This window comes from Cyanistes caeruleus, chromosome 8 (genome assembly GCF_971803275.1).
Source record: "Cyanistes caeruleus chromosome 8, bCyaCae1.hap1.1, whole genome shotgun sequence".
Lineage (NCBI taxonomy): Eukaryota > Metazoa > Chordata > Aves > Passeriformes > Paridae > Cyanistes > Cyanistes caeruleus.
Window position 1 is genome coordinate 6,486,528 of NC_141708.1, and position 23,377 is coordinate 6,509,904.

Sequence of the window (23,377 nt, forward strand, 5' to 3'; positions counted from 1 at the left end):
AAGAACAGCACATTAAATTCATTACATACATTAGGCCAGCTAGGTTTATTTCCAGATGGGTTTCTGTAAAGTGGTCAAAATGCCTAAAAAAAGGCATTTTGAAGATGCCTTTATATGTAACTCCTATAGCATGATAATAACTCTGCAGTCTTACACCACTGTATGCCCGGTAATTCCTTCTTGCAATGGAAGGACACACTGAACACAACTAGCTGTAAGTATTTTATAAATCAATAATGACAGGCCCACAGGGCTGGGATCATTGTTTTATTTTGCTGGCAAGGGCCCACAAGACTGGGATATTATGCAAAGAGGAGAGAGGATGTGTGAGGAGATAGTTATGCTAATATACAGCACTTCCCCCTCCCTCTCTCCTCCCTGGAGTAACTGTCTTAACATTACACGTGGTGATTTGTCCTTGGCAGTTCCAAATTACCTACACCTGTTGGCTCTGGCACACTAAATAAATACCCCATTAAAGGTTTCTCTATTCACCAAGAATGAGGAAAATGCAGTTCAAAGTGCTCTGCTGCAGCCCTACAATCCTCACCAAAGTGTTTTAGCTAGCTTTCACATGAGAGGAGCTAGATCAGTATCAACACTTTTGAAAATAGGGCTGCAGAGCGATCTTCATGCAATTTTAGAGATTTACCTTTCCCAGAGCCTTGCAGACTTGGTCCTGGCTGGGGTCTGGGTGCTGGAAAACAGCCCTGTGCTGCCATCAGAGCCTGTAAGGGACTGTGCCTATGATGAGGAGACTCAAGATCCCTAAAGAGAAGTAAGGGAGGTGTGTCACCTCTGGAGACAATGCTCCCTTTTCACACAACACTGGCTGGAATCCTTTTCTTTAAAGCTTCTCAAGGACCAGAGTCATGCACAGAACATGCACAGAACATGTGCTGGGGTACTATTTCAGTAAAAAAAATCACCCCTGAACAGAAATAGCATAAAACTGCTCCACAAACATTCATTACTTTAGTAATAAAGGATACTTAATTAAAGGACTTTGTTTTTTGCTCTATGCTTTTGCACCTATAGGGTGCCCAAACCAGAGCAGGACACAGTTGGGATTATGAAGCATCAGAGAAGCTGACCCCACTTAGCTGCACTGGGCTGGCTGTATTTGGGGCCACTTCTCTGCCAGGGTTACCAGATACGTGGAAGTTCCACAGCAGGAGTTTTGACTGAGGCAGATATGGAGAGTTGTTAATTACACACAGCAAGCGACTGCAAACCATCACTTTGACTGTACTCGATGCTGGGAAAGGCTTTACTATTCTTGGATCTGCCACAGAAACATTTCAAGTTGTTACAATGCCTCTCTCTGCAAAGGGGCAGAAGGCTCCAGTAATTCAGCAGTGCCAGTGCCAAGAGTTTCCTCACCACCTTCACTCAAGTGTCTCCTAATGATACCCCCGGACCTTGTGTCACACTCCATTACACACATGCTGCCACACATGTAAAATACATCTACATTTATGCATGTGTAAATATACATGCTTTGCATTCATGCATGTAATACAGGTATCAGCTTTCCTAAGTCCACAAGATCTGCAGCTCTACTGGTGCACAAGCATGTCCTCTGCATACTTAGAAATTGTATCAACAAGATGTGCGTGCCAAGACATTTCAGGAAGGAATCTGAACTGGGTGACCAGCCAGAAATTTCAATAAATGCCCATAAAGTGCTGTTACATGCACTGGAGCTGTGTGTTGTGTTCCTCCCAGTGCCAGCAGCAGGGGCAGGCAGGATGCTTTGTGGTGGCAACCCATCCATCCTCCTGCACATCCAGACATTTTAAGGAATAACTCCTGTGCGTCCCTCTGTACCCTGCTGGTACAATTTGCCAATAATATAATTTTACATATGTTTGAACTGCTTCTGTGGTCTTAGAAAATGTTAAAAGCACACATATTTTTAAAACCTCTGGGTTGCCTGATGTGCTGGAAACTTGCTAGGTGCCTATAATGTTTCAAACTGAATCCTTTCCCTGCTCATTTCTTGCCAGGTTTTCTGTAGTCCCAAGGGGTAAAGTTCTCATCTGTCAGTTCCAAATTACTGAAACCATAAAGTTGAGAATATTACAATTATCAAAAATCTCAGAAATGATAAATGGAAGGTCTATTTCAAATATTTTTCTATGTGATCTCCTGCTGTGCTGAATCCAGTGTCTCCGCTCTTCAAACCTTAAGTCCTTTGTTCTGCCCTAATGAAAATAGTTTCATACAATTTCCCAAGTCCCACAGGAACAATTTACTGTAGTCATTACATTAATTAATCCTTTCTCTGGACTTGAAATGTCCCTAATACTAGATCTGTGTTTATTGTCATCTGTACATTTCTAAGTTCATCATTTTCTCCACCTTTCCTGACAGTCAGCGCCTTCCTTCCTCAGTGTTTGTTAAATCCAGAGCAAAAAAGAGGAAATTGGGATACAGGTCAGTTATATATATCGGTTCATTTTCATTGTTTATTAAAAATGGAGAAAACCTGTTTAAGAAAGTGAAATCCTTATTAAGCACACTGTTAAAACTAAGTAGTAATTTGTTGTTCTTGCTACAGGGAAGCTTGGCACATTTTTATTCCTTGTACATTTTCCAGCCTTATTTTTCTTCATCAATTAACATCCATTGCAGGAGAGCAAATTCTCTCCCTGAACAAAGCTCTGCAGACAAACTGGGATTACAGACTGCTTTCTGATTTCCTGTATGTTAGGGAAAATAGAGTATGATGCCAATTACTTCGGGGGGGGAATGACTTTGGATTTATACGACTGTATCTGAGATCATAATTCTTCTCCTTGTGAGTAATTGGGGTCACGTGTCTTCCTTTTCAACTTTACCACTGCAATGCCTACGCCTCATGCTGGAGGCTGAGTAGCCTGAACCATCCCAGATGACTGAGTCATGAGCATTTTTTCTAGATGAATACATGAGAGTTTATATGAGAGCAAGTAATTGCTCTTCATATGTGCCTGGGATATTATTTCATTAACCAAACTACTCCCTGTTCATGCAGAAGCCCTAAAGATCAAGCAGCTGCCAGTGCCAAATTAAGTTTTCTTTGGGGTTAGAGCACAAAGCCAAAACTTTTGGGTCCTTTTTCATTACCTTCCTCAATCTGTGACTTTAGACAAACTCCCCGGGATCTCTGTACATCAGTTACCCATCTATAAAGTGGAATGAAAGCTTAATTTACAAGGGAAAAGAGATGTGAAAGTTAAGCATTTGAGGCCAAAATCTGTCCTCTTACTCATACCAAAACAGTCCCAGGCTCTGTGTTCCTGGAGTGTTTGGCTCCATGACATCACTAAGGAAAGCTGCACTTGGTGTAAGTTCACATGTTTACCCCTGCTCTCCAGGTAGGTAAAACACTCTGGAACAGTCTGAAATTCTCCAGTGAAAGCTGCCCTATAAATACAAAGTGTTCTTGTGACTCAGGTTCACTCTTTGTTTGGGTACAGATTCAACATCTCACTTCCTTGGCTTATGAGACAGGTTGTTATTACAACACTCTTTCCTACCTCCTAACACCCACTTAAACAGAAATCACTTCTTACTGGTCTCATGTTCAGGGCACAGAAATCTATTTAAACTTTCCTTGTGACATGAAGCAAATCATTAGAAACAACCCCAACCCCTCTGCCCCTGAGGGATTGCTGTCTTGTTCCACCAAACTGCCACAGGTAAAGCCTTCAGCATGTCTTTAACTTTGCTTTTCTTAGGAAGGACCTCAGCTTCTGAGACTGAAGAGACTTCTCTGCAGCCATGAGCAAACAGCATGGGAAAGCAAGGGCATGGGGGAAAAGAGAAGTTCTCCCAAAGGAGGGGTTTTAACATGGCTGAAGAAGGGAATTAAGACTTCAGATTGAGGCTTTAGCACCATGTTAGGTAAGTGACACCCTTTAGCATAAAATCACTGTATGGAGAGTAACCAGAATATTATCAGCTATGTTTATATAATCAATTTTATATGTTCTTATATTCATTTCATGCATGCATGAGTGGCCATACAACCTGTAAGGCACTAAAGGTCTGTTTTGCCAAGTTCTCTCCCCATGGTAGTAACTTTTCCTCCCTATATGTAATGTTTATGCTATATTCATCCAGGTTAGCGATAAAAACCTGTTATTTTCAAAATCCCACAGCTGTAATGGTGGCAGGTTGCTTTAGTACCAGCATGGGGTCAAACAGAATGACCCTGAGCCCAGCAGACACTCACCCAACACCCCCTCACACACACACTGGACACTGCTTACCTTGCTTTTCACAAGCCCAAGATCCAAACCCAGCTGTGTTCCAGAGACCTATTAATGCACACACTAAAGAGCATATTTATGACACCACAAATATTTAAGTATGGTCTCTGCAAGTGGGAGGAGAAACTGCTCTCTCCAAGAGCTTTTGGCCATAGGATTTCCCTTTCTTGCCAGCCTCCCTGTGTCCCCCTGAAGCAATGGGTTTGGTGAGGAGGCCTCAGATAATCATCTGACATCTTTCACAGTGCTCATAAAAAGAGCTAGTAAGAACTCCTTACATATTATCATATGTATTTGAGTTTCCACAAGACAAAGCAACACTTCCAGGAAAGGAGGGAGAAGCGTGCAGCGGGTGCTGAGGCATTCAGGGAGTCATCTGCCAGGCTGTGGAGTGGGGAAGGAAGGATCCTGCCAATGGGCCTTGGAAAGCTCTGGCCAGCTCCTTCCCCCCTTGCTTACTTGTTGGGAAAATGGAAGTTTTCTAGCCTAATATATAGTGTGAAATGGAGCTGATGAAAATGAGTCAGAGTCAGAGGAAACTGCTTCCCGATGGGCTCAGAAGGTCTACTATTCCAGACTCATTTCTTAAAGTCTTCAGCCTTCCTAGAGTCCAGATTAAAGATGTGAAGACAAAGCTTTCTGCCCTGGTGTGAGTGTTGGATTTTATCCATTACCGATTTTTCAGGTAGGAAGTGATAAATTTGTGGTAAGAATTTCAAGCTCCATCAAGAAAGGTTTCAGAGGCTTGAGACAAGAGGTTAAGGGATCAGGAGCACAGGCAATGCTCTCCTCTATCTTTCCAGTTGCAGGGAATGATGAGGGAAGAAACAGGAAGAGGCAGCAGATCAATAGCTGGCTCTGAGCCTGGTGTCATTGGCAGAATTTTGGGGTTTTTGATCATGGGTTGGTTTACATGAGACCGAGCTGGATGGCAACAGATGGGGTACACCTGCGTCAAAACGGGAAAAGGAGCTTTGCACAGGAGTGAGCAGGGCTCATTGAGACAGCTTGAAACTAGGTTCAAACTGGGAAGGGAAAAACCCAGGCTTGCTAGAGACAAGCCTGGGGCCAGCACCCCAAAATTTGAGGGCCAGGGTGCTAGTGAAGCCCTTTGGTCTGCTCTCTCAGTGAAAGAAGGGATGGGGGTTTGTGCAGCAGCAGAGACACGAGGGTTATTGCTGTGTTAGAAACCACAGAAGCACCTGAGAATTGCCTTCAGGAATTAGGACTTCTCCCTGGAAAAGGTGGTGGGAGTGTGCAGGAGAGAACTTCCTGACACAGCTGGTGAGGGAGCCAGCCAGGAAAGGCAGCACTGAGCCTGCTGTTTGTGACAGAGAAGGACCGTGGGGGATGCCATGGCTGGAGACCACCTGGGACACAGGGACCATGGAATGATAGAGATTTTGATTCTCAGAGAAGGAGAAGGATCCACAGAGCTGCTGTGTTGGTCATCTGGAGGGAAGACTTTGGCCTCTTTTGGAGGCTGATTCATGGAGTCCCTTGGAAGAAGAGCTGAAGGGAAAAGGAGTTCAGGAAGGCTGGACATTTTTAGGGAGGAAATCTTCAAGGCTGAGGAGAAGGTTGTTCCCATGTGCTCAGAGATGAGCTGGTGGGGAAACACTGGTGCAGGCTGCCCAGGAAAGTGGTGGAGTCACAAACCTTGGGAGTATTGCAAAGTCCAGTAGATGTGTTGCTTAGGGACAGGGTGGCTTTGGCAGTGCTGGGTTAGTGGCTGGACAAAGGTACTTCCAACCAAATCAATCCTATAATTCTATGATTCTAAAAGATGATTTAAAGTTGATATCCAGTATCCTGCTTTGGACTAATAAATGGCTTTTCTGTAAGATGCTGCTTTACAGAATGCTTGAAGAGAGAGCCAAGCTGAGCCTCTGCAAAATGGAAATTATCTTTGTCGCAAAGTTTACATTTTCAGATGAAAACAAGGGATCAGGTTCTCTCCCTCAGGCTGAGCAGATTCTTACTCTGCAAATAATTGTGCAGAAACCAATGGTAGTGCAATGGGGTTGAAAGATGTCCTGGCATGGTGTAGAGACCACTAGCTTTGATTCCAAACATCCATTCACCTTGTTTACTTAACGCATTAAAAAGCTTTAAATGCCCTACAGGCATTGCAGTATATTGGGACCAAGAGGCCATGGCTGAGCTTTGCTGCCTGCTTGGCTCTCCCAGACTACATAAAGAAATCCACAGTCAGAAAGGATGGAGCAAATTTGTCCAAAAAGCCATTTTGTTTCTTCTGATTATGTTTTTTGATAGTGTTTAATTTTTATATTTTTTTTTTGCTTTTCCTTCTCCCTCCAGCCAAATTCCCAGTCACACTGGTAGAGTGAGAGTACTTCACTGGATACCCTGACTTAAATAAAGTAGTGAATCCCATGGGCATGGTCCTACTGCTTCTTTTTCTGAACAAAATCAGACAATTAGGTGAAGTACCTGCTCTGTGCCCCCTCTGTGCTGTTACATGAATTTCTTTCATTTCCCATGACATTAATACAACTCTGCACGTGGTGCTATTTCCCCACAGCATTAACATGGGTCTGCATGCAAGGAAACAGGAGGAAAAAGAGGAGCTCCTGAAGACCTCTTTGGCTTATCCTTTAGCTCTCACTGAAACAGGCAGGAAAATCTCAGAGAGGAAATTTTTCCACTGGCAAAAAGCCAGACTGATTAAATCAAAATGAGCCTCCCAGCATAAATCTGAGGAGTTCCTCAGGTTTCCAATGAGGTCAGTGGGCTGGTGACGGGGAGAGCCCCAGCTCAGCCCCGTTAGAGCCACAGCTCCATGAGATAACTGGGTGTTGGTCACCACTATCTTTATCTGGTTATGTCACTGCAGGAATTCAGCAAGCTGATGTAATTCACACTGGACCAAGCTTGTAAGGTCATGCTCTGCTCCTCAAGAGCTTGTGATGGGGCTCGGGAACCCTGCAGCTCCAAAATCTATGCTTTTGAATCACCCCAAACAACACCCAGCCACAAACTGGGTCACAAGGACATGGTACTCCAAAAATGCATTCAGAACACTTCCAGGTGGTAAGGAGGAGCTCAAAGGCAGTAATTTTGGGTTGCCAATACCAACTTAATTTACCCTGTCTATAAAATCTCCATCCCTTTAGCTCTCTGGTCCTGTTCTTTCTCCTCCCAGGCTGCCACCCAGTTTTCAAGTGGCTTGGGGATCTTGCCTGCCTAAAGGGGTTAAATCTTGGAAGAGTCCAGTTATTAATTTCCAGAAGTCCCTACTGAGTATATTATTTCTCTTTCAATTTTCTTTCTTAGAAATAGATTAATAGTTTTATTCCCTTGTTTTTCAGCTTGAGGCAGAAAAATAACAGGAGTTTTCAGTTTGAATGATGAAAGTTTTGTGAGGCTATACTGAATGGCAAATAAGACCTTTTCCTGGAAAGTTCTGGGCAACCTTGGCATGAGGTGATACTCATGCAGTGCAGGGTGGACTCACAGAATGTTTAGAAGAGCACTCCAGTGGTTGTGCCAACCTCCCAGAGCACTGCATTGAGTGGGTAAATGTGTATGATCTCCCCAGAGGTCTCAGGGAAGTAAGACTAATTCCTGTTTTCATGATGTTTTTGATATGAGTGTCCTAGAATCTCTTAGCATGACTTTCATTGCCATAAAACTCTATCTTCTCATCAAAATCTTGATGTCATCTTCTCTCCTCCCTCCCCAGAACCCCACTTCATCTGCTCCTGTCAGATTGCCTCTCCTCTGGTCTGTGGGGATGCCAGAGGAGCAGAGCAAAGATGTCACAGAACAGAATATTCTTCTCCTCTGATCTCTGTTACCTCCTTTACTGCAAGGCTTCAGAAGCAGACCCAGCTCTCACCTGATGTCCATGCAAGTGTCCAGCACACTGGGATGGATCTCTAGAGAACCATCCTTAGTGACCTGGCAGGTGCTTTGCCACTGCTGTTTATGAAATATGTAATACTTGGGATCGGTATTTTATTGCAAAGAAAATAAGCAAATCTGCCCTGTTTCCACAGAAAAGGCAGGGAATGGGGGTGCTGCTGAGTTGGCACTTAGCACCAGCTCCAGGAAAGCATGGAGCAGGCTCCCAGCACCCTCCCCTGCCAGGCTCCTGGCATCCCCCGGCTCATGAGCCCAGGCTGAAGGGAGGTGCTCCTGCTCCAAGCAGTCTTGACATGGCACCATCACTCCAAATCTGCAGTTTTCCCCCCTGGATCCCAAGATCTCCTCCCTGATTAGAAGAAGCTGTCTGGCAATGCAAGGAAACAGTCTGTGCCTGTGCTCCTTCACAGCTACAGACAGAGAGACAGGCGTGCTATGCTGACTTAGGAAAATGGTCTGTCAAGTTCTTATAAACAATAATAAGAAGTAAAATAATGTTTCATTTTCTCCAAATTAGGAGGGCATTTGTTTTGCACTCATAAAAATCTGCCAGTCCTCTGAAATGGATCAGTAGTGACATCCAGTGGCCACAAACTGAGACAGCCACAGTGATTTTGGGGTGTAACAGCTTGGGCTGGATTTACCACTATTTACAGGTCTCCTAAAAGTGTTGTGGATGCAAAAAAAAAAAAAAAAAAAAGCAGAAAAAACCAACAAAAAACCAACAAAAACCAACAAAAACCCCAAAAAGTTTATAGATTTTCCACCATCCAGGGAATGAGGAATTTATATGAATATGTATGCATATATGTAGATAGATATAGATATAGAGATATAGAGATATTAAGATATTGAGATATATAGAGATATAGATATAAATATACACATATCCACTCAGATCTTGTACCAGGAGCTTGTCTTCTGCTCTGACCCACACAAACCTCCCTCCATAGATATTTGCCTTCAAAATAAGCTTAATTCTCTCAATAAGTTATTTTGGAGTTAAAGTATGGATAAACTTGGGATGTCTATGCAGGTCTTAAGTTTGTTTAATCAGTTTATTCCAAGGGCTATTTGGCTCTCAGATGGTTTCTATTCATCTCCTTGGCTACTTATTCATTTTCTGGCAATGCTGTCTAAACAAAGGGGCTTTCTGCACTTGGCAGTCATATAGATGCCGTGGTTTCTGTATGATGAGTGAAGGATCTATCAATGCTTCTTTTAAAGGAAATGTGTATGAAATACAGTGCAGATCCCAATTAAAACTTTCACAGCCCTATTTCCCAAGGTTTAGATGGCCACTAGATCCAGGTAGTCCAAGTCCAATTTGGCAATCCTACATCATGAGAGTTTTTCTACATCATGATTGCCTTTTTTCCTTCTCATGTTGTCATGTTCCAACCCACAATGTGTTAAATACAGCAAAGGGAATACTCCAAGCATGAAAATAGCTCCTTGACCTTGAACAAGCAGACACAGGGACTGTCTTGGATTGCAGCCACTCTGCTTGACTTCTTGCTGAGCCAGGGTTGCAGAGTGACTCCTCATGGGGGATATGAACCAGGCCACCAAGGAGTGCATCAGCTGCTTTGGACGTGTTGGGGAACTTGGGAATACCTTGATTCTCTTTCTTGGTGTGTGAAAAAAATACTGACCAGCCCAGTGTGAGCCAGACACACACTATTTTTTACTAACTGTGCTCTAGGAAATGCTCAACTCTCCCTCAGAGACAATAGCCTTTTCTTTAGTGAAGTCACAGCTGATGCTGTGACTCCATAAAGGAAATCCTCAGTAAAACACTTTCTTACTAGACCAGACTTGCCATTTAAGACATTAAATTTACACCTTCTCTGGCAGCCCTGTGCCTCTTGCTCAGTTTTAATCTGGAGTGACTGCTGTGGTTCAGTTCAGGGTTGGGGGAGATAATCAAGTTACCATTGGCTGGAGAGTTTCTGTGTGTTCATCGAGGCTGGGGGTTCCACCACATGCATTCTTCTAGACTCTCACAAACACGCAGCAAAAATGCATTATCTTAAATCTTCTTTTGCTGACATTTAAATGAACACATTTTTCCTCAAATCTGAGACAGGCCAAGAACATCTGGCTCCACTGATGCTCAGTAAGTAACTCATTACACTGCAGGAGCTCACTCGTTTTTGAGCCCTGGGCTTTGGTAATGCTCTTGCCTGGTTTATGGCTCTGGTGTACTTGATTTGTGCTTGATCCAGGGTTTTATATTTAGGCACTTGAGCAACAAGTTTTGCACAGGGATCCAAACCTTTAATTCACAGTCGTGGAAAGGGCTGGAGTAAAACCCTGCTCACTATTCATTGCTTACATTTAGAATACGGATGCTCCAAGGAATGACAATTGACTCTAAAAACACATGTATTGAAACTGAAAAGCAGAGGCACATAAGCCAGCCTTTCAGATCCTGCTGATGCTTTATCTGAGATAGCAGCCTGATAAAACATCCTGCTCCTCTGTTCAGGGTGGTTGCTTAAGGACATCATGATGATGGCTGACATTTCTGTCATGTCACTTTTTGTTTCACCCCTGTCAGGATGACTCTTATTTCTCTCCTGCTTCCATTTCTTGAAATGTTTGTTCACCAATGCTTAAAAGATGCTAAGGCTCCAAATAGGACCCAGATGGCAGCAACCTCCTATTATTCACATGCAACTATTTATACTCAGCTTGTACTTACTATCATTCATAGTAACTTCAGATTCTGATCCTTTAAGAAAATTTTGGGATGACTTTCCAAACCAAATCCAAGGAATTTACTAATACTTCAGCAGTATAATTAGCACCTCTGCTTAACCTTCTGAACAGAACAAGTCCATCATCTTACAGAGAAGTTTGATTCCTGCTAAAGAAACAGAAAGTAAGCAGTGCCTGAATCCACAGGAGATCTGAGCTACTCCCTGAGTAACCCCCTGTCATAGGGTGTGAAACATCCTCTAAGCTAGGAGAGAGTGAACAGATTACCAGATATCAGAATCACATCTAAGAAAAATATCAGGCTGCAAGGCAGGAGTTAGAAATGGAAAGCTTTATGCCACTGCTGCCAGGTGGGTGACAGAGCAGAGGGCTTGTAGAAAAGGAAATGAGTAAGTGACAGTATCAGTCTCCAGCAGAGTCTTTATGAGGCAGTGTAAGTCTAGCAGGAGTTAACAGAATGTAATAGGATTAAACTCGGCTGAATTAAGAGCAAATAGTAAGATTTGCTTTCTCAAAATGTGAGATTTGGTGGTTTGGCAGTTCAGTAAGAAATGAAACCTTAAAAGAGGTGACTGAAACATATTTTGTCACTATTATTATTAATATTTCCAAAAATCCCTGGCAGGTGTAAGGTCCTTAGGTGACCCACCTGCAGAAGAGGAAATATTTATGGAGGGTGGCTGCAGGCTGAAAGGAAAAACAGCTGTGGACTGGTCATGCAGTGCTGCCCTGTCTTGGAGTGTGCTGGGGTTCTGCTGGGGTGCCCTGGTCTCCAAGACTTGAGATCACTGGCACTGCCAGAGGGAGGGATTCATGACAGCTACCTGCTGCTGGAGATAGCATAAAGATTTAATCTTTGCTGTGTGTGGAAGAGGGAGCAGTTCCATTTGCACAGACAGCAACTGCTGGCTGTGTCTCCATTTTTATTTTTTAAATTATTGTAGCAAGAAATAAAGGTGGAATTCCTTGAGCTTCCTGGAAAGTAAGTTTTGTTGGAGGAAAGCAGAGTTTTATTTTTTTACTAAATACTTTCTTCACCCCATTTCATTCCCTCTCCTGCCTCCCCAAAATGAAGAATGTTATAGCATTATCCAAATCAATTAACAAGGCCTGTTCTCCTTTTTTTTTTTTTCCCCCCCAGTATTTCTTCATCCCTGAGCTGGAATGGTTTCTCACTTTGCACTGTGGAGATGCAAAAGATGTATGAGGATACATCTTGTGGAGCAGATACTGCACTGACCATGAGGCTGTCCTGCATCCCATGGAAAGGGACCAGCCCAGCTCCCAGTGATGACATAAGAGAAACACAGAGAGAGGTACAAAAATCTTTATTAACTTATGCCCAGAAATACTGTGCATCTGTCCAGAGAAGTCTCAGTTCTGGAGGGGTGGTGGTGGCACTACAAAAAAGTGGATCCCCAAGGGGAGTGGATTCAATGACTGGGTTCAATGCTGGTTTTAAGTGGAAATGCTGGTTTTAAGTGGAACTCTCTCAGGATCTTCTGAATGCACACGATTGTGATGTTTGCTGACTGTCTTTTCTCTCAGCTGTTTTCTTTGGACCTCTCTATGAGATTGTGGATTATCTGTAGGTGAGGTACCACAACTGCATGGTGAGAAATGTACTCATGGTCTTCAAAATTTGTTAAGAAATGAGGGTTGTGCTCCCTGGTGAAGGTAGCAGTTTTATCATTAGCCAGAGATGAAAAAAAAAAAGCCATCAATGCTGCATATTTTTGTGTGTGAGTTCAGGCCCCCTTGTGCTAATTCTACCTCAATGGGAGCTCAGTCTGGGGGCAAAAAAATGAAGAAACTGAAAATCTTCTTCATTGTAATGATTGCTTGAGTATGTCTACCCAACTGCAAAGCTCTCCTCTTAACATCAATAAGTAGAACTGACAAGATTTAATGGCATATTAATGTAATGCCTGCAAAGGAGGGCACTGCACTTAGGTTTTCCAGTATTCCTCTGCTGCTGGATTTACTATCACGTTACAGGAAGCCTGACTAGACAAACCTTGGCAAGATCTAATGATCTCATACTCTTTGCTGCTCTGTTTTGGAGAACATTACACTGATGTGCAGATGCTGATCTGGTTTGGAGAAAGCATAAGCTGGATCTGCATCTTTTGCTACTCAAAAAGAACAGTTGCAGAGCCCCACATGCTAGAAGACCTATGAGGATGAAGCTTTGGACCATATTTTGTCTCTTCAAGCCAAGAGTATCTTCAGCAGGAACTGTTCAAAGGATAATCTATTTTTATTGTGCTGGTTAGGCTTTTAATGCCACAGAAAACCCGAGGGGTGCAGCTATGAGTCTCTGTGTGGCTAACTCCTGAAGTATTTAATAAATGTCCTGAAATATTATATTTCACAATTAGTGAAAAAAAACCCCAACCAAATTAACAAACAAACAAAATTTAAACAGAAAATCACAAACCTTTAGTATCTGTAATTTAAAACAGAGGATCCCCTCCTTTCTTTCCTACATGAAAATCTATTTAATTTTATTATGACCGTTCTCTATTTGCTTTTCCTTCCACTCAGCTGTGTTAGTCTACAGCACCTATTTAGCAATAGCCTGTTTGGGTCTCCAGCAAAATCTTGCAAGTTACTCCTTGTCATCTCTAATTGCATTTCCAAATAACTTGTTTTTCATGTTCTCCACCTGCTACTTCATCATAGCACACAGGAACATACACCCTGTTTGCCAGACCCATGCAGAACCTCGTTTCCTTGGATGAGCTAAATCAGGAAACAAGTGTAGCTAAAGCAGAATGAGCCAAGGCAAACAGAAAAGGCACTGAAAGTTTTCTTCCCAGATGAAAATAAGAAAAAAGAAAAATGCATGAGATTTATTGAGCATGAAATCTTCAGATGAAGAGGATCAGATATTGCAAATTCTCCTCATCCATCACGAATTCTGGACTAGAGAAGCACTGAGTGGATATGGGGTATTGCTCAAACTGTGAGCTCTTGTGTAAGCAGTGGGCTATGGAAAAGAGCTGTGTTTGCATCAAGACAAGCACTCCTCAGAAAAGCTGTGAACCAGAACTCTTCACAGCTACCAAGAATCCTTCTTACACTGTTTACCCAAATTGCTTCTCTGTTAGAAAAGGGTACTTTGTATTGTTGGTAGATGGGAAAATGAGTGTGAAAGATGAGTCACCAAGGCACAGAGAGAGAGAAAATGTAGTGAGAGCTACCACAGCACCCTCACTGCCCCGTGTTCCTTCCACAGCACCTAACGCAGTTTCCTGCAGCCCTGGCTTCCAACAAGAGCTAAATTAGCTCATCAGTGTGGATAATGGTTTAGGGATATTTATTCCAGCTGCCCCAGATGTGTCTACATGTCCAACTTATCTAACCAGCCTGTAATTTTAGTAAGCACATTCATCCTGATCTTACACTTCAGGGCTTGAAAATCTAAGCTCCATCTCAGGATTCAGGTGACTAAATACCTTCTGAAGACAATGAAGCATCTTGGCTGATGTCTGTGGTGAGAATTCAGGCAGGAATCCTGGCATTGCTGTCTCACAGGGCTGTTCTCTCCAGGTCTGGTATCCAAATCATTAAAATACCCTCCTTAAATGCTGGGATGGGCAGATTCAAAGCAAAATCACCCTGGGCATATTGAGCCCAGACAGAGAATAACATAGAAACAAGATATTGAGCCAGAATTATGAGCAAGGAAGGAAGACAGGACTGTGCTGATGAATTCTGACTAAAATTTATTTCTGTAGGTAACACTTGTGTCAAAAAAAACCCAAAACAATGAAATCAAATACAAAATGTAGATCAACTACAGATTGTTACTGCAAACTCTACTAAAGGTAAAAAGTGAGGAAAGCAAAAGAGGAAAATCAATGGTGTGAGGACAGCAATAACTTGCTTTTAAATCTTCATTGCATCTGTTTGACCTCCTCTTCACCTTAATTTGAACCTCTGCTTGCTCTTAATGACACCTATTGTGTGTCAAATGAAGAATTTCCCCCAGTAAATTCACATGAAGAAAAGATATGAAAGAAAGTTACTGTGGGAAGAGTCATGCTGATGAGGGTAACTATAGGAATAAAATAAGAACCTGGCCTTGTGAAAAAGCAGTATTTTCATTGTTCTAAGAGGTTTTCACAAATAACTTGGCATACACTTTGAAAATGTCCTTGATGTTGCCCTTCTAACAATGAGAAAGCAGGGGAGCTCACGTTACAGCCTCAGATATGCTGAGCAACTGGTGTGGAGGAAGCACTGATGCCCACAAATCTCCTGTGTAAAATCAAACACAGACAATTACCTCGGTTATGAACCATGGTGCTGTAACAGGCTTCAGCCTGTCCAGCTGCTCCTTGGCACAGATCCTGAACAGATCTTGCAGTTGGTCCTAAATCTTCAGCTACTTCCCAGCCAGGAGCTGCAGTGATTGCATTAAGCATTCACAGAGCTGCTGACGGCTGCCCTTTTCCTACAGATATGGGTAGCTCAGCCAAATTGCCATCGACAGGCTCTCTCCCAGGCTTCCCCAGCAAAACAGCATGAGTGGAATGGGGATTCAGTCCTGAAGAAGGAGAGCATCCCAGACAATCACCATTAGGGACAGAGCTGAATTAGCTGAAGAAATTTGTGTTCCCATCCTAATAGAAGAGAAAGGAACAGCCAAATAAACCAGCTCTGACCAGCCCAGGCAATTCTGTTGCACAAATGCACACCTGTGAATCCTTGTTAGAGACCACTGATGTCCCTTGAAGAGCTTTAGAATGGGACAGAATTCAATCTTTTTACCTATCCACTCCTTTTACCTACCCTTCTGCATACCCTGCTCTTGACAAGGCCTCCTGTTAAATCCCCACACATTTTTTTTCCTGCCATCCTCCTCAACATGCAATTTTTACATGTTTACCTGTGATTCCCTTCCCCTGCCTTTGACATTCTTTGTGCCCAAGCTACTCCAGAGATGGACCAGAACCCTGTGTGCATAATGGAGTGGATAATGGATGACTACACTCTCATGCCCCCTGGTTTGTGCTCTCTCCAAAGCAGATCATTACTGCACAGTACAAACAGTATTGCCAGACTATGTTTCAAGCATTTAAGCTGATGAAGCAAAGATTAGCATCTCAGAAGTCTATTAACAAATTAGGAGGGCTGTTTTTTTACCCAGTATGCATATTTATATATAATTAATGAAGTCCAGGGCTTGCAATACATGCTTCTATCACTGCTGTATCACTCCTGTGTACAGCGGTGTATAAATTATTCCTAATATTGGTCCTTGCTCTGAAGAAGTTAACAGTGAAAAGGAAGAGCATTCTGTTCTTTTCAGAAATGAAGCCCTAGTACCACTCTAAGCACAGGGCAGAGCTCAGCCTTTTTCTACCTGTTTTACCTGCCTGAAATCTACATTCCTCTCTCAAACTGGTTCACCATCTATAGAGTTGAGGAATCAGGGAAAATAAGATTACTCTGAGATAATGAAGAAAAATGCTGGGTACAAGGAGGTGTGGAAATCCATGCTTGCCTTAACTCAGTTTTTACACTGGAATCAGTAGGGGCTGAAGCTCTGGGAAAGCTGATCCAAAGGAGCAAGAAAACGCAAGAAAAACACACACTGCTTCATTTCTCAGAAAAAATATTCTCATTCTTCCTGCTCCTCCTCCAGAAGCAGCCACTTCTGATCCCTGAGATAAACCCAGCTGTTTTCTGTTGTTCTTCCTCTCTTAATCAAGCTCTGCTCCCACAGCAGCTCCCCCACTGCAGCACCTGCAGCAGCTCACATGCCTTTGAGGAGCTTTCCAGCTTCCTCCTCCTCCTCCTCACCACCTTACCTTCCAACTCTGCTTCCCTCAGCCGCACTCACGGGCACAGTGAGCCTCCCTGATCTCTTGTTTTTTGGTGGATTGTCTGCCATAACCTGCTCAAGTTTTCCTTTTTAAAATCTTCCTATTCCCACAGCTCTTGTGACTTCTCTCAGAAGAGGGAAAGCTCTGACAGGATGATTTTTCATACCAGCTGCCTGTTGATAAATAATGGTGCAATATTTAGTGGATATTAACTGATTGCAGGGGAAAGCAAGCCTGTGGTGATTTGCAGAAAAACAAGGCAGGGATCATCCTTTCAAGCCTCAGCAAAGGAGTTCTGTTGGATGATTAGCTCACAGCAGCATCTGCAGTGGAAGCAGTTAATAGTTGTATTTTAAAAAACCCACGAACACGAGACTAAGAGCATTTAAAAATATCTGTTCTTAATGTTGCTACGGAGACCTTTATTGTAGCCACTGTATGTGATATGCACTGATTATATTCCTCATAGGTAACATTTCTCTCTCAGACTACTGACAATACTCCCACTTGTACGAGGTGGTGGGAGTACACAGGCTGTGGAACTAAACAGCACTCGAGAGGAGCTTTTCTGGTTTTCAACCCTTAACAATTTGTAGATGTACAGTTTCAGCACTCCATTAACAGTTTCTTGCCTTTGCAGATATCCCTTGTTTAATACGTTCTGCCTTTTTTAAAGCAGAAGGGCTTAGGATCAGTGCTTAGGATCATTGTAATTGGGGTGATAAATGCAGCAATCCTATTATAAAAATAAGAGTTATCATTCATATGGCTGGCAGTGCATGCATTTGGAGCTCCCTCAGTAAAATCTGAGTAGTTTCAACACATGGCATTCAAATAAAAACTGCATTGACTGCATGAAAGATTTTATTTGTCTTTAAGCTGAGCTGATGGGGTCACAGTCCCAATGGCAGAAAATGTATTGCTGCTACTCATGTAGTTACATGGGCCGCTCTTTTCAAAAGCCTTTGAGAAAATATTGCTTCATCAAAAGCAATTAAGTCAAAATCTGGGCAAAAAAAACCTCCAAGATTTTATTACCATATCCTAAGCTTTACCCATTCCAATAAAAATAACATTATTTGGAAATACAGCCCTCACAGAAGTTCAGTTTCACTTTTTAGATGACAGTTTTCATCTTCCTGGCTTTTTTATTTTAATATTGATTTGGATTAAATAACCTTGAGTGGATGACAAATTTTAGCAGAAATTATTCAGGAACCCAAGCTTCTTTAAGGCTTATTTCAGAGAAGTTTTAAATTTCATATTGAAAATATTCGCTTCAGTTTTTCCATTTGTTAGATGTAGAGCTAAATAAGTAAATTCAAATAGAAGTGTATAGGCTGCATTTCAGGCAGCTGTGGTTTTGAGACATGCTTCTTAAATTAGTGGGATAACTGAAAAGTTGTAGGCTGGTAGTGGGAGGAAATGCTAATCTGCTGTGATGCTGAGGACAACAAACAGGTTCCTCACTTGTTTCAGCCTGCAGACTGGAATTTCACCTTCTCACTGAATTCAGCATCCTCAGCATCACTGAGTGCCCAGGAAAAGAGAGTGGAAATCGAACAGATCCAAAACTGTACAAACATCCAGGAGTTTTGCCTTCTGGCTTAATGATGCTACAGGAGTACAGTTTGTCCAAAAATGGGGAAATTGTTCTTCAGTTAAGAGGGATTTGGAATTTCTGCCTTGTCAGAAGTTTGGAAGTGAACATGAAGATCCTTGTTTTAAATTACATTTCTGCCAGAGATCTCCATCTAGTTTTACTGATAATCTAAATTTTAGAACAACCTCCCCAATCTGCTGATTTTCCTTACTCTTTTCTTACTTATTTTTGTTACTTCCTTTGAGTAGGCAGTTCACTTAGCCCATTCCTCTGCAATGTCTTATGAACAAAAAAAAAAAAAAAGTGTTAAAAACTTATGGCCTAGACTCCATGTCAAAGCATAAAGCCAGATCTCACTGTTACTACAGAGATAATACAGTTTGGAAACTTGCAAAATGTTTGTGGCACTATGAATTGCTTCTGTCCTCTCAAATGTATCACTTCTTGAGTGTGAGGTTGTGTTTCTGGATGAATTTAAATTTGGCCAATGTTTGCCTTGCTGTGAACAGAAGTAGTATGAAACCAGTCTATTAAATAAAGTCTAAAGGGAGAAGGGCAGGAATTGTACTGTTATTCTTTCTCAGCTGAAATGTGTTACTAATGGTATTTACAGAGATTTCAATAATATAGCTATTTGTCTTACATAGTTAAACAAAGTAAATCATATTATTACAAATATGTAGCCCAAATTGATATATATATATATATATATATATATATATATATATATATGTATTAAAATATGTAAAATTCTAGTTGATGACTGCAGTGATTTTTATTTGTTATTAAACATAGTCTTGGGGACATCTGAAGAAAAACTACTTGAGTTTGTGCAGAAATATGTTGTGAAGGGAATAAAACTACGTGTGTATAGATTACCCATGGGAGCTCACATGCATCTTTTCATTCTTTGAATTCAGAAGCATCCGTACAGGCAGGGGAAGACTGCTGTGAAAACCTGTTTGTAGGAAGAAACAGAAATGAGAATATGTAAATAAATGTTTCCATCTACCTTTCCTGAGCTTTTTGCCAGTACAAAAGGTGTTTTTTACCCCAGGTTTATTTACATTAAAATGCCTGGTCTACCTTTGAGTGCTTGGAACAAGTTTATATTAATTTTAGTTTGAACTGCTAGGTTGAGAGGAGGAAGGGCTGACCAAACAGGAGGGGAGATGAAAGGATCTCTTCAGGCATTAGTGACTGGTTCAGCTCCACAAACACATTTACAGATGCTGAGATGGACAGCTTTATGTACAGCCTTGTGAAGGGGCCTCAGAAGTCCAAGGAATGCCAGGGGGACAGGATACAGTCATGCCTGCACTGCACTTACACCAAACACACCTTCCCCATAAAGTTCATGAGCTGATCAGTAATTCCCTTTTCTGTTTTAATGGCTTGAGACCTCGTACGAAACTCAGCAGCAAACAGAGGCACTAAGATGAATAATGGACAAATCCCAGAATCTTCCTTTTCCAAGAAAACTACAATATGAGCTAAAGTTTCTGAGATACTCCCTCCAGCTTGAAGTACTGGAGCAAGCTCCCTCAAATCTCCTGTTCCCTTACTTCACTTCTCTTTCCAGCTGAGGATCCACGGGGGATGTGAGCAGCTACAGGAATGCAGAACCTGGCACGGCGTGTCACTGATCCCAGGGCTGGAGCTGCTGAAATTGGATTACTGAGGCTTTGCACAAAGCTCTCCCGAGCACACACCGCAGGACATGAACTCAGGCTGGGATTGTGGCAATGCCAGGTGCTCCTTTCCCCCAGCACAGCCCTTTCGCCCTCCCTGCTGCAGGACACAGAGACTGATAAAGGGTCAGACATAGAGGCTGATAAAAGGATAAAGGGTCAGATATAGAGGCTGATAAAGGGTCAGACATAGAGGCTGATAAAAGGATAAAGGGTCTGATATAGAGGCTGATAAAAGGACAAAGGGTCAGATATAGAGGCTGATAAAAGGATAAAGGGTCAGATATAGAGGCTGATAAAAGGGTCAGATATAGAGGCTGATGAAGAGTCTCTCCCTGAGCTGCAGCAGCTGCAGCCCAGCCACGTGTGCAGCTGTGACCTTTCTGCAGGGGTGATCACCTCCAGCAGCAGGGAGGAAAGGAGGGAGGGAAGGAAGGAGGGAAGGAGGGAGGGAAGGAGCTTCTCTCTGTGGCCTGATTTGGCCGGGCTTATCTGGAGGCTTAGAAGACACAGCAGATGCTCCACGACCGGCAGCTGCTGGACACGACCAACTACCTGTGGACTGATGCAGGGAATTACACTTTTAATGAAGGGAAAGTGAGGCACAGAGCCTCATCTCCAGCCCCACATTCATCCCTAAAGTGTGTATTAACCCTTTAGCCAGTGAATCCCTCTGCAGACCAAAACTGTTTTTCAATGCAGTTTCCTGAAACCTCTCCATCAGCCAGAGGCTGCTTTGGACTAATCCAGGAAATGAGGCAAGCATTAAAAAAAAATATTGTGAGGTTATGGAACACGAAAAACATATTGACCATAGTGTAATTATACTTGAAATGGATTAGGGGAAGTAGCTAAAAAAATCTCTACTCTGAAAAAGATAATTTGGGAGCTTGCAAGAGGGCCTTGGGGAGGGTGCCTGCAGTTCTGAGTAGGGACGGTGAATGTGCTTCAGAGCACGTAAGGAAAAGGTTCTGGAGTGAACACTAAATGACAAATGTGATAATCACTGTCCCAAACATTTCACTTTCTAAAGCTTAAGAAAACTGGCATTTACATGAATACCACGAGTCAGTAAAGTAAATGCAGGAAAAAGTGAAATACGTGTGACAAGTCTCACTCGCATCTGCGAATTAAGTAACAGTTTCTGGACTTAAGATGTAACATCAGACAGGCAATAAAGGAAATCTTCAGTTTGCCTTGCATACTGGTAATATTAAAATCCTGAATTTGTTATATTTACAATTAAAATAGCTATTTTAAATATTTTCTTTCTAATCTTGGCAAAGTTATCTTAGAGCTACAGTTCCTAAGTGGAGTATCTTTTTCCATGATATAATAAAAACCAGAGTCTGTGTAAGCTAGTAACAGAATCCCTAATTAAGAACCATGATACTTTAAGCTTGAGTATGATGAGCCTCTTGAAGTAAGTATCCAAAGCATCTTTACATCCAAAATGTTAAGCTCTTGATTAAACAAGCAGAACGTACTTTAAAAGATAATTAAAGATGAGCTTTGGTGAAAATACTGGGTTTGTATTTGGGCCAAACTAAACCTTGGGCGCAAAGCCTCACTGTCTTTTTTTGTTTTAACATGTTCTGATCCAAAGTGGTTGGGCTTTGAGCCACTCCTACCAAACAACTCAAGTGTTGTACTTGTTGCAGGTAAGATTGCAGAGCTGTTCAAAAATGACAGTACCCCTGTTGTGAGACAGATTATACCAGATCTGCAAATTTAGACACAGAGTTAAAAACCTCTTCTTTTTCAAAAGTCAGTGTTAATTTGGGGCATCCACATCTTTGCTCAGACAATGGAGTTGTTTTGGTTTTTTCCTCCTGCTGCACACAATATTCACAATTCCAAAGTAAATTCTGCAGTTTCTCATAACCTCTGAAAATTGAGGGTTGGGTATCTCAGGTAGGACAAAAAGCAATATGTAGCATGCACTTCCATCTTGAAAAAATAAGTCTTCCAGTGAGACATTTCTAGGATAAGAATAAAACCTCCTAAAATTCTCAGTTTCCATCCTTAAAAATAACTAGAAGTTGGGGGATGCATGTGTCATATTTTTTAGTAGGATAAATGGATGCATTAACGCAATAGAGCCAATGATTTATTCTGGCTGATGAAATGGTGGTGGGTCTCTGTAGCACTAACACAGCCTAAATATGATTGAGTCACCCAAACTGTATTTTTTTCCCACAAAATTAATGAGTGGGGGAATTTAGGTTATAACAGTGAAATGTTCTTGAGAGGTTTGGAAATTAATATGGAGCCCCAAGTAGTGGATTCTCCTCTGGACAAGGAATAGGCTCAGAGGGGGCATGAGACAAATTCCTCCGGGTGAGTTGAACAAATCTCCCCAGGGACCAGCTAGAAACAGGGTGAGCTCTTTCTGCAGACTCACAGTGCAACCTGCCCCTTCAAAGGCAGAATTAAAACAAATATAAAAATGGGAATTAAAATGGCATAGAAGAAAATCTCACCTGGAGTCCCAGTGTTTTAAAGACGTTTATACCAATAAAATGCAGAATTGCCTGATATTAAGGTAACACTGTGCTTGGTAGAGCTCAGAACTAGGACTGGAAGCAGTACTGATCACTGTGTTTCCTATATATATATATATTTTAACATATTTTCAGCATTGGATCAGACCAGCTGCTCTCTGTGCAGCATATCCTGTCTCAATTTGTAGATGCCTGAGGACAGTCAAAAGGAAACGACACCCGCCAGCTGTCTGTCACAGTGCAACTTCCAGCAATCTTTGTGTTTAATAGCCTTCAATGGATTGTTTTTTCCTCATGAATTTACCTAATCACTTTCTAAATCCTGTTTCATGCAGCACCATGAGAATGATAATCTAATTTTGGTCTCTAAGAGATGTAATACAAAAACAATAGGAGGCCCAGGAAAGAATGAAATCATTTTGCCAACAGAAATTACAAAAGAAGGCAACAATTTTACTCCAGTGATGAAGAAAATTACTAAAACCACTCATTACAAAACATCCTGCTTTGAAAAACAATCTATTTAGACTACTTTGCAGTTCTGAAAAAAATAAAACCCACCCCATCTGTAATTGCCTTTCCAAGATTGTGATGTGGATGTTTCTTCCCTTGGTGCCACAACATGAACTTTAAAGTGTGTGGCTTTGCCAGGTCCTGCTGCCTGGGGTTACTGCAAATGCTGCTAAAGGCCAGTGATCCTTGGATCAGGCAGTGAGGTGAATTGAGACAAATGTTCCCAAAGCACCACCACCCCTTGCTTAGAACAGGACAATTGCCTCAAACACGCCCCTTGTGTGAATTTATGCTACTTGCTCTCTATTAGCAATTACAGAACTCTAAATATTTTGCAATCTTTGTGCACAATCATTGT

General features: G+C 42.0%; 1 long non-coding RNA gene across 3 annotated transcripts in view; it reads left to right on the top strand.

Moving 5' to 3' along the window:
* The window catches only part of LOC111931349 (uncharacterized), a 72,230-nt gene extending 50,706 nt beyond the window's left edge, over positions 1-21,524 (top strand). Inside the window, exons 2-4 of one of the 3 annotated variants that reach the window (XR_015290311.1) lie at positions 3,726-3,891; positions 12,013-12,187; positions 19,894-21,524. This is a non-coding gene — a long non-coding RNA (uncharacterized LOC111931349). Of the gene's footprint in view, positions 1-3,725; positions 3,892-12,012; positions 13,291-18,187; positions 18,615-19,893 lie in introns of those variants that run through there. The other 2 variants (XR_015290312.1, XR_015290309.1) reach the window with 2 other exon arrangements.
* Positions 21,525-23,377: the final 1,853 nt, after the last annotated feature.